Below are 12,006 nucleotides of genomic sequence, written 5' to 3'. Positions count from 1 at the left end.
TAGTGCAACAAGCAAAAAATAGGACTATTTGACATGTCCTATCCAAGGGCATGCTGCGTATGGGTAGTAAAAAGCGGGTCTATCGATTGTTATTAGAGACCACCTGGGGGTTCCCTTGTACGTCTTAGCTTCTTGCCTCCTTGGTTGTTCCTTCCCGTAATGTGTCAGGCAATCATACTGCCAGAAAGGGATCCAGAGAGTAAGGTCCTGAAAGAGAAAAATGATAAAGGTATGCAGCCCCTAGGGCGGTTAAGCCGCATTGCGGGACGTGCCCTGATCGTGCCCCCGCCTATGCCCATGGTATTTTCAGTGCGTAATTATGTACGCGCGGCATGGATTTCGTCGCTTAACTGGGACTGGGACGGGGGCCGAATTGCTAGGCGAGCTCTGAACGTGCCAGGCGATCCTATTGCAGGTTACTCCGGACTCGCTTAACGGTGTCCGGGGGCTGTATCGCTGAATTGGCGGTTTGCCTTAAAAGGCTTCTTTGTGCTTCTGCTGCGAGGACCACAATGTGCTCTTCCGTGCGGAGCGAGCGTTCTGTGTTTCCATTGACTGTTATGACCCCCTAGGTCCTGGCATCTTGAGCTTGAGGTATGCGTAATGCGGTATCACATTGAATTTTGCAAATGCGGTTCGCCCGAGAGTGCGTGATAGCCACTTCGGAATGGGACGATGTCGAAGATTAACTCCTCACTTCGGAAGTTGTCCGGAGATCCGAAGACCACTTCCAGTGTGATTGAGCCTGTGCAATGGGCCTCTACACCTGGGATGACGCCCTTAAAGGTGGTTTTGGTGGGTTTGATCCTCGAGGGATCTAACCCATTTTGCGCATTGTATCCTGATAGAGCAGGTTCAGGCTGCTGCCGCCGTCCATAAGGACTCGAGTGAGGTGAAATCCGTTGATGATGGGGTCTAGGACCAATGCGGCGGATCCGCCATGACGGATACTGGTGGGGTGGGGTGATCGGACAAGAGGACCATGGGTTGAACTTTGGGGCGACGGGCTCTATCGCATAGACGTCCCTTAGTGCACGCTTCCGTTCCCTCTTGGGAATGTGGGTTGCGTATATCATGTTCACCGTCTTCACTTGTGGGGGGAACATCTTCTGTCCTCCCGTGTTCGGCGGCCGGGGCTCCTCATCATCATCACTGTGCAGCCCCTTGTCCTTGTTTTCGGCATTCAACTTGCCGGCCTGCTTGAACACCCAGCATTCTCTGTTGGTGTGATTGGCTGGCTTATCGGGGGTGCCGTGGATTTGACACGAGCGATCAAGTGTGCGATCCAAACTGGACGGGCCCGGAGTACTTCTTTTGAATGGCTTTTTCCGCTGACCGGATCTAGAGCCTCTGAATCCAGCATTGACTGCCGTATCATCAGCGTTATCGCCATTGTTGTGGCTCTTATGTCTGTTACGACGTGGTCAGCCGTTGGCATCTTTAGTATCCGAAGTGCTCGGATTCCTTGATGTGTTGTTGCTGCGAGCCAGCTAGCTATCCTTGCCCGCTCAAAAGCGGGTCATGAGTGTCGTGAGGGCTGCGATAGACTTTGGCTTCTCCTGGCCGAGGTGCCGGGCGAGCCACTCGTTACGGATGTTATGCTTGAATGCCGCTAAGGCCTCTGCATCAGGACAGTCGACAATTTGGTTTTTATTAGTTAGGAACCATGTCCAGAATTGCCTGGCCGATTCCCCTGGCTGCTGAGTTATATGGCTCAAGTCATCAGCATCCGGTGGTCGCACATAAGTGCCCTGGAAGTTGTCAAGGAATGCGTCTTCCAAATCCTCCCAACTGCCAACGGAGTCTGCTGGCAAGCTATTCAGCCAATGCCGAGCTGGTCCTTTGAGTTTTAGTGGGAGGTACTTGATGGCATGCAGATCATCACCCCGAGCCATGTGGATGTGGAGGAGGAAATCCTCAATCCATACAGCGAGATCTGTTGTACCATCATACGATTCTATATTTACGGGTTTAAAACCCTCCGGGAATTCGTGATCCATAACTTCATCAGTGAAGCATAGGGGGTGTGTGGCGCCTCTATGCCGGGCTATATCACGACGCAGTTCATATGAGTCTTGTCTGCTGTATTTGGCCCGACCGGATTTACTTTTAGTGTATCGGGCGTGACGGTCATCGTCCCACGTTGGCGCCCGCCCCCGTGACCCGTATATCGACCTTGCATATTTTGCCCTGCTTTCCAATACGTCTCACAGGTCCCGCGTGTTGCCCCAGGCCTTGATATTTTTTCTTTGAGTGGCGGCGGGGTGCAGGCTGAACTTCAGGTTAAAACGCCTCTCTGGCTCGTCCACGAGGTGGCCGGTCAGCCGCATCGTACACCGGTGATGTAGGTTTCAGTGCTTCCTCCTCGAGTCGGGGTACTGACCTGCGCTTTGGGTAACGCTTGGAGGGGCGCTTGAGTTCGTATTCCTCGGTCGCAAGGACTTTGGTCCATCTGTCTTCTAGCAAATCATGATCAGCCTCAAGCTGTTGTTGCTTTTTCTTCAAGCTATTTGCTGTGGCAATAAGCCGGCGCTTGAAGTGCTCCTGCTCGACAGGATCCTCAGGCACGATAAATTCTTCGCCGCCGAGGCTCACCTCGTCTTTGGAGAGAGGCATGTAATTGTCCTCCTCCGATTCTCTATCTGTTGCCCGCTCTGGAGGGCTAGCTTGTTCACCCTCCCGCTCTAAATCGTGCTAGAGGGGATTGTTGTCGTCATTGGCACTATCCGGAGTGTTATTGTCTCTTGTGCCGGTATCACTACTTCTGCTATGGCGGGACTTAGAGCGGCGCCGCTGACGTCGGCGCTTGGGTTGCTTCTTGGAGGGGTCATCCTCCGCTGTCTCGTCGCCATTGCCTTCTTTGGGGGTGTCCACCATGTATATATCATATGATGAGGTGGCGGTCCAGCGCCATGTGGGCGGTGGTTCCTGCTCGTCTCCTGCATCGTCATCCATACCGTCGATGTCTTCGGAGTCGAAGTTGAGCATGTCGGTTAAATTATCGACAGTGGCTACTAAGTGGGTGGTGGGTGGGGAGCGAATTTCTTCGTCGTCCGCATCCCATTCTAGCCGGACATAGTTTGGCCAAGGTTCTCCTGACAAGGAGAGAGACCTTAATGAATTTAGCACATCGCCGAAAGGTGAGTGCTGAAAGATATCCGCGAAGGTGAACTCCATGATAGGCGCCCAATCAGATTCGATAGGCACGGACGCAGGCGGCTCGAAGTCCGTGGCAGGAGACGAATCCAGTGGTTCGGCAACACGGCTCTCGTAAGGGGTGAAGTCAGTATCTGGCTCTATCGCCACTGAGAGTGCGGCCTCCATGGCGGGGTCTATCCACCCGTCCTCGGATGGCGCAATTTGCTCCGGATTGAAGGGCGGAGTAGTTGCAGGTGTGATTTCCCGAACACTGTCCGACGGCAGAGTTACATCATGCTTATCGTGATTGTGCGGTGCACCTGACATGGGCTCGAATCCGTCGAAGATCAGGTCTCCGCGGATGTCGGCAGTGTAGTTTAAGTTTCCGAACCTGACCTGATGGCCAGGGGCGTAGCTCTCGATCTGCTCCAGATGGCCAAGCGAGTTTGCCCACAGTGCGAAGCCGCCGAATACGAAGATCTGTCCGGGGAGGAAAACCTCACCCTGGACCGCATCGTTACCGATGATCGAAGGAGCCTGTCAGTGTCAAAACCGGCGGATCTCGGGTAGGGGGTCTCGAACTGTGCGTCTACGGCGGATGGTAACAGGAGGCAGGGGACACGATGTTTTACCCAGGTTCGTTCCCTCTTGATGGAGGTAAAACCCTACATCCTGCTTGATTATTCTTGATAATATGAGTAATACAAGAGTTGATCTACCACAAGATCAGAAAGGCTAAACCCTAGAAGCTAGCCTATGGTATGATTGTATGTTGTCCTACGGACTAAAACCCTCCAGTTTATATAGACACCGGAGGGGGCTAGGGTTACACAGAGTCGGTTACAAGGAAGGAGATCTACATACCATATTGCCAAGCTTTCCCTCCACGCCAAGGAGAGTCCCATCCGGACACGGGACGAAGTCTTCAATCTTGTATCTTCATAGTCCAATAGTCTGGCTATCCGGATACCCCCTAATCCACAACCCCCTCAGTAGCCCCTGAACCAGGCTTCAATGACGATGAGTCCGGCGCGCAGATTGTCTTCGACATTGCAAGGCGGGTTCCTCCTCCGAATACTTCATTGAAGATTTTGAACACGAGGATCGTGTCCAGCTCTGCAAAACAAGTTCCACATACCACCGTAGAGAGAATAATATTTCCACAAATTTGATTTGTTGACGTACTCCGTAGCGTGGCATCACACCACAGCCAGGTCTTTATTCGAATTGTTTTTCATAACCTATCCCAGCGTGTTTCACGAGGCGGTTTCCTTGGCACGTCTTGTCGAAGCAGAGATCGTGTCCCCTTATTACGGGATTCCCATCACTACGGACGTGGGTAACCCGACCGCGCCATCAATTACAACGCTTGGGGGATAAGCGAGTTTTACCAGGCTGGTGGGGGTGCATAGTTTCGTCCGCCCTTATAAAGGGATAAGGTTTCACCTTTTTCTACCCACGCCTTCTTCCTCCTTGCTCATCCATTCTCGCACACTCGAGATCCAGCGCCCAAGTCCACATCCTTCTCCTCAACTCCCCCCAAATATGTCCGGAGCGGGAGGCAAGTGGATGGTCTCCTCCGTCACGGAGGGACACATCAAAAAACTGCGTGGAGCCGGATACTTAGCCGCGGATATCGCGCACCGGCTGCCAGCCGCGGGGCAGATCATCCCTACCCCGGAACCTCATGAAAGGGTGGTTTTCCTCCCCCACTTCGTCCGCGGACTGGGGTTTCCCCTCCATCCATTCGTCTGCGGCCTTATGTTCTATTATGGGCTGGACTTTCATGATTTGTCCCCGAATTTCATCCTCAACATCTCGGCGTTCATCGTCGTGTGCGAGGCCTTCCTCCGCATCCGGCCCCACTTCGGCCTGTGGCTGAAGACCTTCAATATCAAGCCGAAGGTGGTTGGCGGCCAACAAGCGGAATGCGGCGGAGCCATGGTGGGAAAAATGCCCAACGTTACATGGCTCGAGGGCTCCTTCGTGGAGACCATAAAGGGGTGGCAATCGGGGTGGTTCTACATCACCGAGCCGCGTGACACCAACTGGGTGGGGGCCCCCGAGTTTCAATCCGGAATCCCCACGTGGCTCACTTCCTGGAAGGAGAAGGTCCTGTCCTAGGGCTCATCGGTGGAGATGGACGGACTCCAGAAGTGTATCCGGAGCATGACAAGCAAGAAACTTAAGCTTGTCAACATAGTCCAGGTCATGCTCTTTCGCCGGATCCTCCCGTGTCAACAACGGGCTTTCAACTTATGGGAGTTCGACCCGGCCCAGCACCAGACTCTACACGAGCTCTTCGACACGACGTATAAGGATGTCTGGAAGGTGCTATTCAAGGGCGCCGAGGTCCCCCCCTTCTCTTACCGAGGACCGCAGGCTAAGCGCGAAGCGCCCTGCGAATCCGGTAAGCTCTGTGCATAGGGTATTTATTTACCATAGCTTAACCATGTGCGGGGTCTGAGCTCCCATGCCTTTGACAGGACTGGGTGGAGACATCGGAGCAGATTAACTGTCCGGCCCCTCTGCCTGAAGACCCCGCAGACGCTCTCTTGACAAAGATGCGGACTCCAGCTCCTTATGAGGTGCCGGAGAAGACCAAGAAGAAGGCCACGGGAACCCGAAAGAGTTCCCGACGCCAGGTGGTATCGGACTCATCGTCCGATAACTCCAAGATGCACTCCTCCCATGAAAACAAGGAGGAAGAAGATGAGGATTCTCCCCCTCCAGCCGGGGGAGATAAGAAAAGGAAGGCCGCCCCAACCGGGGAGGCCGAACGGTCCAAGAAGGGAAGGACTCTCCTTCCGTACTATCCCACCACCGCCGCCGACGGCGAAGACGAGTGGTTACTCAGGGCCAAGCCCCTGGCGAAGTCGTAAGTATTCGGATACTAGAGTAACTCATAGCATACTTTTGTTGTGCTACTTCTCCTAACGTCGAATATGATCATGCAGTCCGCCCCGGGCCCGTATCGACGTATCCTCGTCAGGCGGTTCCTTGGACTCGTCGGATATGGATAGCGATCCACTTCCATCCACCTCCTCTCCTCGCCCTATGGACAATGTCGAGGTATTGTCTCAAGGGGCACCGAACCGAGGGGAGATAGTCCCAGAGGCGCCTCAAGGCGACCTTCCAGACTCCAGGAGCAAAGGGAGCAAGGCTCCCAGGGGCTCCAAGTTCGGCGCTCAGCCGAACACCGCACCGGAACCTCCAGTGGTTCCGGACTCTGGCAGGCGGCCCCCTTCCAAGAGGGGCAAGCCGTCTGTGCCGGTGACCTCTGTCCATCCGGAGGCACCGGACCACCTGCTGGGAGCGCTTCACGGTGCTTCAATCGACGAAGAGCACCGCACTATTATGAGTGCGGTGATCAAGAAGGTTCAGTCCGCCAAGAGCAGACTGACTGAAGCCTGTGCCAGCCTTCTAACAGGCTTTGTGGTAAGTATTTAAAATATAGGAAAAATATTACCGCATAGACAGTAGCCCCTGATGCTCTGTTTGGTGTTCACAAAGAAAAGCCGAATAGAGGATCAAATAATATCTGCAGGAGTCTAATATAAGTATGTCTATATGTGTATGCAGGCTTCGGTGCTGACCTCTGCCGCACTGACTGCGGAGGTCGCCGTACTGAAGCAGAACCTCGAGCGGTCCGAGAAAGAGCTCGGCCTTGCCAAGAGGCAGCTCGAGTAGAACAAAGGTAAGTAATGCCTTGTCCATATATATATATATAAACACTATTCTGATCACGGGATCAGAATAATATTCTGATCACAACCTGACCTGCCCCGCTAATAGTACGTTGAACTTCCCTGTGAACTAGGTTGAACTTCCGCCAACATTGCCCAAATGGGACTTGCGATATACCGTTGGAAAGCTATGGACCTCAATATCATGACCCAACTTAAATTTTTGGCAAAATATAAGCGGTTTAAGAGTAGTTTTGAAAACTGTTTTTTCTACGCACAAAAAATGTGAATCGTATTTTCGATCGCATTTCTAAACCGTTTGTCGGAATGAGGCATATAATATGGCGTTGGAAAGCTGTTGCAAAACCGCTCCTTCCACATGTTGAAAGTTTTCTCTAATTTCCTATGGTTAAAGAGTAATTTGAAAAAACGTAAAATTTCATAAACCGAACAGCTGAGTTCGTTTTTTTGATGTCATTTCTAAACGGCTAACCCAATGGAGGCATATGATATGGCGTTGCAAAGCTTATGAAAATGCGCTACTTTTTCATCTTGAAAGTTTTTTTTAATTTTGAGTTGTTTAAGAGTAATTTAGAAAATGGCCCAAGTCCTACCGAGTTCGTATTTTTGAGCTAATTTTTTAACCGTGCGTCCGAATGCAGCAAATGATATGGCGTTGGAAAGCTTGAACAAATGCGAACTTTTCTATATATATTGTTTCTCCTAATTCATTACGGTTTAATGTCAATTTTGAAAATGGCTATAAACGTATTTTCGCGTAATTTTTACAAACTTTATCGGAATGGGGCAAATAATATACCGCTGAAAAGCTAAGGAAAATGCGGAACTTTTTCATGTTGATGGTTTTCTCTGATTCCTAGCTGTTTTCAAGTAATTTCGAAAATGGCGAGATCATTAGTTCTGCCTTCATCGCAAACAGATTCTTCGAAAATGCACCGCGTGAAGAACCTGAACTTCTCGGCGAATGTACCTGAACTTCACTCTGTTTTCACGTGATTTTTTTGCTCGTAGCTCTCCATCCACTGCTCGTAGTTCTCCATCCACTCACCGGAATTGAGCAAATGACATACCGTTGGAAAGCTGTTGTAAACATGCAACTTTTCCGTGTTGATCGTTTTTTCATACTCGCGGTGATTTTAAAAGTTTTTCATCTAAAATTCATCCACTGTAGTAATTGAACTTCCTGCTGTTTTTAGTTGAACTTCTGTGACGTATTTTCGTTTGTAATTTTCTCATACATCATCAGTGTTACACAAATGATATTTCTTTTGTACAAATCTCTCTCACAATAATTTTTTTAACTTTCTCTGACGAAGGACTTGAACTTGCAATAACAAAACTTTTAGTGTTTGCTTTTTTATTCTTTTTTTAATACAACATGCACACCGTGTAGTACATGAACTTCTGGCAGTTATCAACCTGAACCTCTCTCGGTTATGTGAAAATATTTGAGTTTTTTAATGAATTTTTCATCTGATTTTTCTTAATCTTTTTTTATGAATTTTGAAGCGCTCTATTTTTAATAGTTGAACTTCTTGTTATTTTATTTTTGGACTTCTTGTTTCCATTCTTTAATAACGAGGAAAATCTGATTTTCTATAATCATCGAACTTCTCCATCTTTTTAATATGGCCTTCGTGGTTTTATTTCTTAATCTTTTTTATGAATTTTGAAGCGCTCTATTTTTAATAGTTGAACTTCTTGTTATTTTATTTTTGAACTTGTTGTTTCCATTCTTTAATAACGAGGAAAATCTGAGTTTTCTTTAATAACAAGAATTTTTGAACTTCCGAGGGAAGAGCACTTAAACTTTGCCTTTTTCATTTTTTTCTCATAAGAAATGCACAACATGCAATACGTGAACTTCCGACAGTTATCAATTTGGACTTTTGTGTGTTTCGGTTTAAAAATGAGAAAATTCTCTTAAAACTTTTTTTGTTTTTCATTTTTTATTTGAAGTTCTTCATTTTATTATTTAGTAACGACAAAACATCTAAGTTTTTTTACCTTCGAATTTTTTTACTTTGAACTTCTTAGAAATATATGGTTTTACATAAGGAAACAATTTTCTAGGTTTTTAAATTTGAACTTCTAGTTTTTTTACCTTCTCAATTATTTGAAATCGAACTTTTAGGGTTGTCAAATTTGAACTTCTACATTTTTTTTGACCTCTCGGTTATTTCAAATTTTCTAGTTGTTTTAATCCATTTTTTATAAACTTTTTTTAGACTGCTCTGTTATTTTGAGTTGGCCTTCTCTCTTATTTTTTTAGAAATGAGGAAAATCTAACTTTTGTAATATTTGGGTATTTTTAAAAAACAAGAAAAATCCAAAAGTTTTAATGAGCATCGAACTGCTCTGTTCTTTTAATTTGACCTTCTTGGTTTTACTTTTTAGAAATAGGGAAAATCTCCACAGCGTTGATGCATTTTGAGATAAACTTGGGAGAAAACCAACCAGTGAAATTGAAAGGAGTGGACAAACACACCAGTTTTTTGCACCTGGAGATACAACTGAACATGCCCACCAGCTAGTACTCTATATCTACATCACACACACACACCACACACTTTCATTGTTATCTTCTTATTTTTTGATCTAATTCTGCACATGCCACATAACTCTTGTTCAAATACTTTTTTGATACAGTTTCCCTGGTTTTTTATCCAGTTTGTTATCTTTGAACTTCAGCTATTTTTGTATCCAACTATTATCATTTCAGTTGTTTTTGTATTCGACCTGCCACAGATTCTATTTTATAGCAACTCATCCAAATTCATTTTTTATGTCAAAGCAAATGCCATGTTGAACATATAGTGACATTCTTGCAAAGTGCATCCAAGTTCAAACGAGAAGAAAAAACATTCAGAAGCTCAATATTACTTATTCTGCGGGAAGTGGCAAGTTGTATAGTACCAAGATCACATTACACATACAGATACCAAGCCTAGTGGTTGACATACAAATTGCAGAGCTAATGGCTTTGGGCAGGCCATGACTGCGCGCAAACATACACCAAGGGAACACCTCCCTCTCACTTATTTTTGATCGTAGCTCCCCTGCTCGACCCGCTGCTTGAACTTGTACATGTCATCGTCGGACTCGCCGAGCACCACCTCCTTGGTCTCCTGCACTGTCTCCTTTGCGCCCTCGGCAACGTCGTCAGTCTTCTCCTTGGCCATCTTCATGAACTCCTCCGCCTCGTCCTTGCCTTCTCTCCAATTTCGCCCAGCGTGTCACTGTCATCGTGTTTCTCGGTCGAGTGGTGCTGGCAAGATCAAGCGAAAAGAGAAGGTTGTAAAACACACTGTCAGATGTACTACTAGAGATCAATTTCAGCAGTACGTGATTACGTATGTAACTCTGTAGTATGTACACTATACTAATAGCATCATCACAATATCCATAGTTGTGTTGCTACATCCAAAGATAGCTACATCACCTAACTTCATCCAAAAAAGTACAGGGAGCAGCAACAGTTTGTAGGAGGCCAGGGGGGTCGGGCAGGTCATTAGTGGTGGCACACTGGCGTATGCAGGCGGATGCGGGATGGCGGAATCAGGCGCCGCACTAGGGTCGCGCCGGTGCTGGGATTGGGCGGAGCTGGTAGGAAATGTGGAGGACGTCGTCTTGGCTGTCAGCCTACGACAATCACAAAACACAACATCTGCAACCTAGTGTTTGTTTTTTCTTCTTGTGTAATATACATTGAACTCCTGCAAGAAATCAGAAGAATGGAATCAATTTAGCAAAATCAAAGAAACTACCTTTGATTGTAGAAATATGCATTGAGCTGTCCCTTGACGACCTGCTCGACCCGCTAGGCAAACGGCTCCGCTCTGCCACTTGAGAACGCTGGCCTGCATGCATACCACATTCAGATGAGATACCATCTTAAATGGTTGGTACAAACCAAAAACTACCTCTGAAAATCAAGACATGGCATTGAGATTTCAGAAGAAAAGTAGAAGCAGTTCCTCCCTTCATAGTGCTGGACTACAGGCTTGCCCCTCCCCGTTGCAGGCAATATCAATTTGGAGAAGATTCAAGCATGAATTTCATGCTTAGACCTCGTACAGGTCGTCGCTTAGGCTTTGGTAGGTCACCGACAACACGAGTTGAGTGGTCATGGTGGCGAGATCCGGCCACTGGAGGAGCAAGCAATAATAATGAAGTTTAACTTTCCCCATTTTTATGCACATATTGCACAAACGAGCCCAACAACCTTTCTTTTTTGCTCCTTTCTTATAAACTGAACTGAAGCTGCCACATTTTTTAAACTGAAGCTGCTCCTTTCCCCATTTTTGCCATTAGAAGGGAGGAGGTGTTCGTCCATGCCGCAACACGCAGACAGGAGTGGAGAGGTCGCCGGAGCGCCGCCGTAGTGGCTGGCGGGCCAGCAGAGAGGGGCCAATGGGCGCGGATGTGCACCAAGGCGTGCGGCAAGGGCTGGTGCCCGTGCAATAGGAGAAAGGAGCCGGAGCTCAGGCGTCGCTCGGTTGCCCCCTTGGCCGAGTGTACCACGGCGAGGTGCAATGGCCGGTGGCGCGCAAGAGGAGAGAGGAGCCAGAGCTCGAGCTCCGCTCAGTTGTCCCCATGACCGAGCACCGTGTGTGGTCGATGTGGGCGGGGCGGGGGAGTTGTAGTTGTGGGTGGGTGTGCGGCGGCGCTCCGCCGCGGGGCAAGAAGCAATCGGTGATGGGCTCGCTCGGGCTGGATTACTGCAGGGGAGGGGCCCGATGGCGGCGTTGTAGGTGGCCGGGGCCAGCCGGTGGCGGGGGAGGTGGCCGGGGCCCGGCAGCGGCGCGGGAGGTGGCCGGGGCCCGATGGCGGCACGGGGCAGGGAGGGAGGCTGCGGCGGCGATGCACATCGGGGCGAGGGGCCAGATGGGATCGGGGGAGGTTAGGGGAGGGGTTGTGGCTAGCGGGTGGGTGGTTTTTTTTCTTTTGTTTTACCGATCGGGGATCTCAGGAAAGTCCGATCGCCCCTATGCTGATCGTGATCCAAATAGTTATTCTGATCCCGGGATCAGAATAGTGCTACTTCTCTCTCTCTCTATATATATATATATATATATAAGATGCAGTTGCGAAATGATAGGATCATCATGGATGTGCCAGGGGCCACGACCGAAGTGGCGACCCTGAAGCAAGCGCTGTC

General features: G+C 48.7%; 1 long non-coding RNA gene across 1 annotated transcript; it reads right to left on the bottom strand.

Moving 5' to 3' along the window:
* Positions 1 to 9,696: 9,696 nt before the first annotated feature.
* LOC125556066 lies at positions 9,697 to 11,788 on the bottom strand. The gene is made up of 2 exons (XR_007304987.1): positions 10,613 to 11,788; positions 9,697 to 10,113 (listed from the first exon to the last, which is right to left on the bottom strand). It is a non-coding gene; the product is annotated as an uncharacterized LOC125556066 (long non-coding RNA).
* Between the last annotated feature and the right edge of the window lie 218 nt (positions 11,789 to 12,006).

This window comes from Triticum urartu, chromosome 5, assembly GCF_003073215.2.
Source record: "Triticum urartu cultivar G1812 chromosome 5, Tu2.1, whole genome shotgun sequence".
NCBI classification, from domain to species: domain Eukaryota; kingdom Viridiplantae; phylum Streptophyta; class Magnoliopsida; order Poales; family Poaceae; genus Triticum; species Triticum urartu.
Note: the sequence above shows the minus strand (reverse complement) of the source record. Positions and strands in the feature narration are given on the sequence as shown.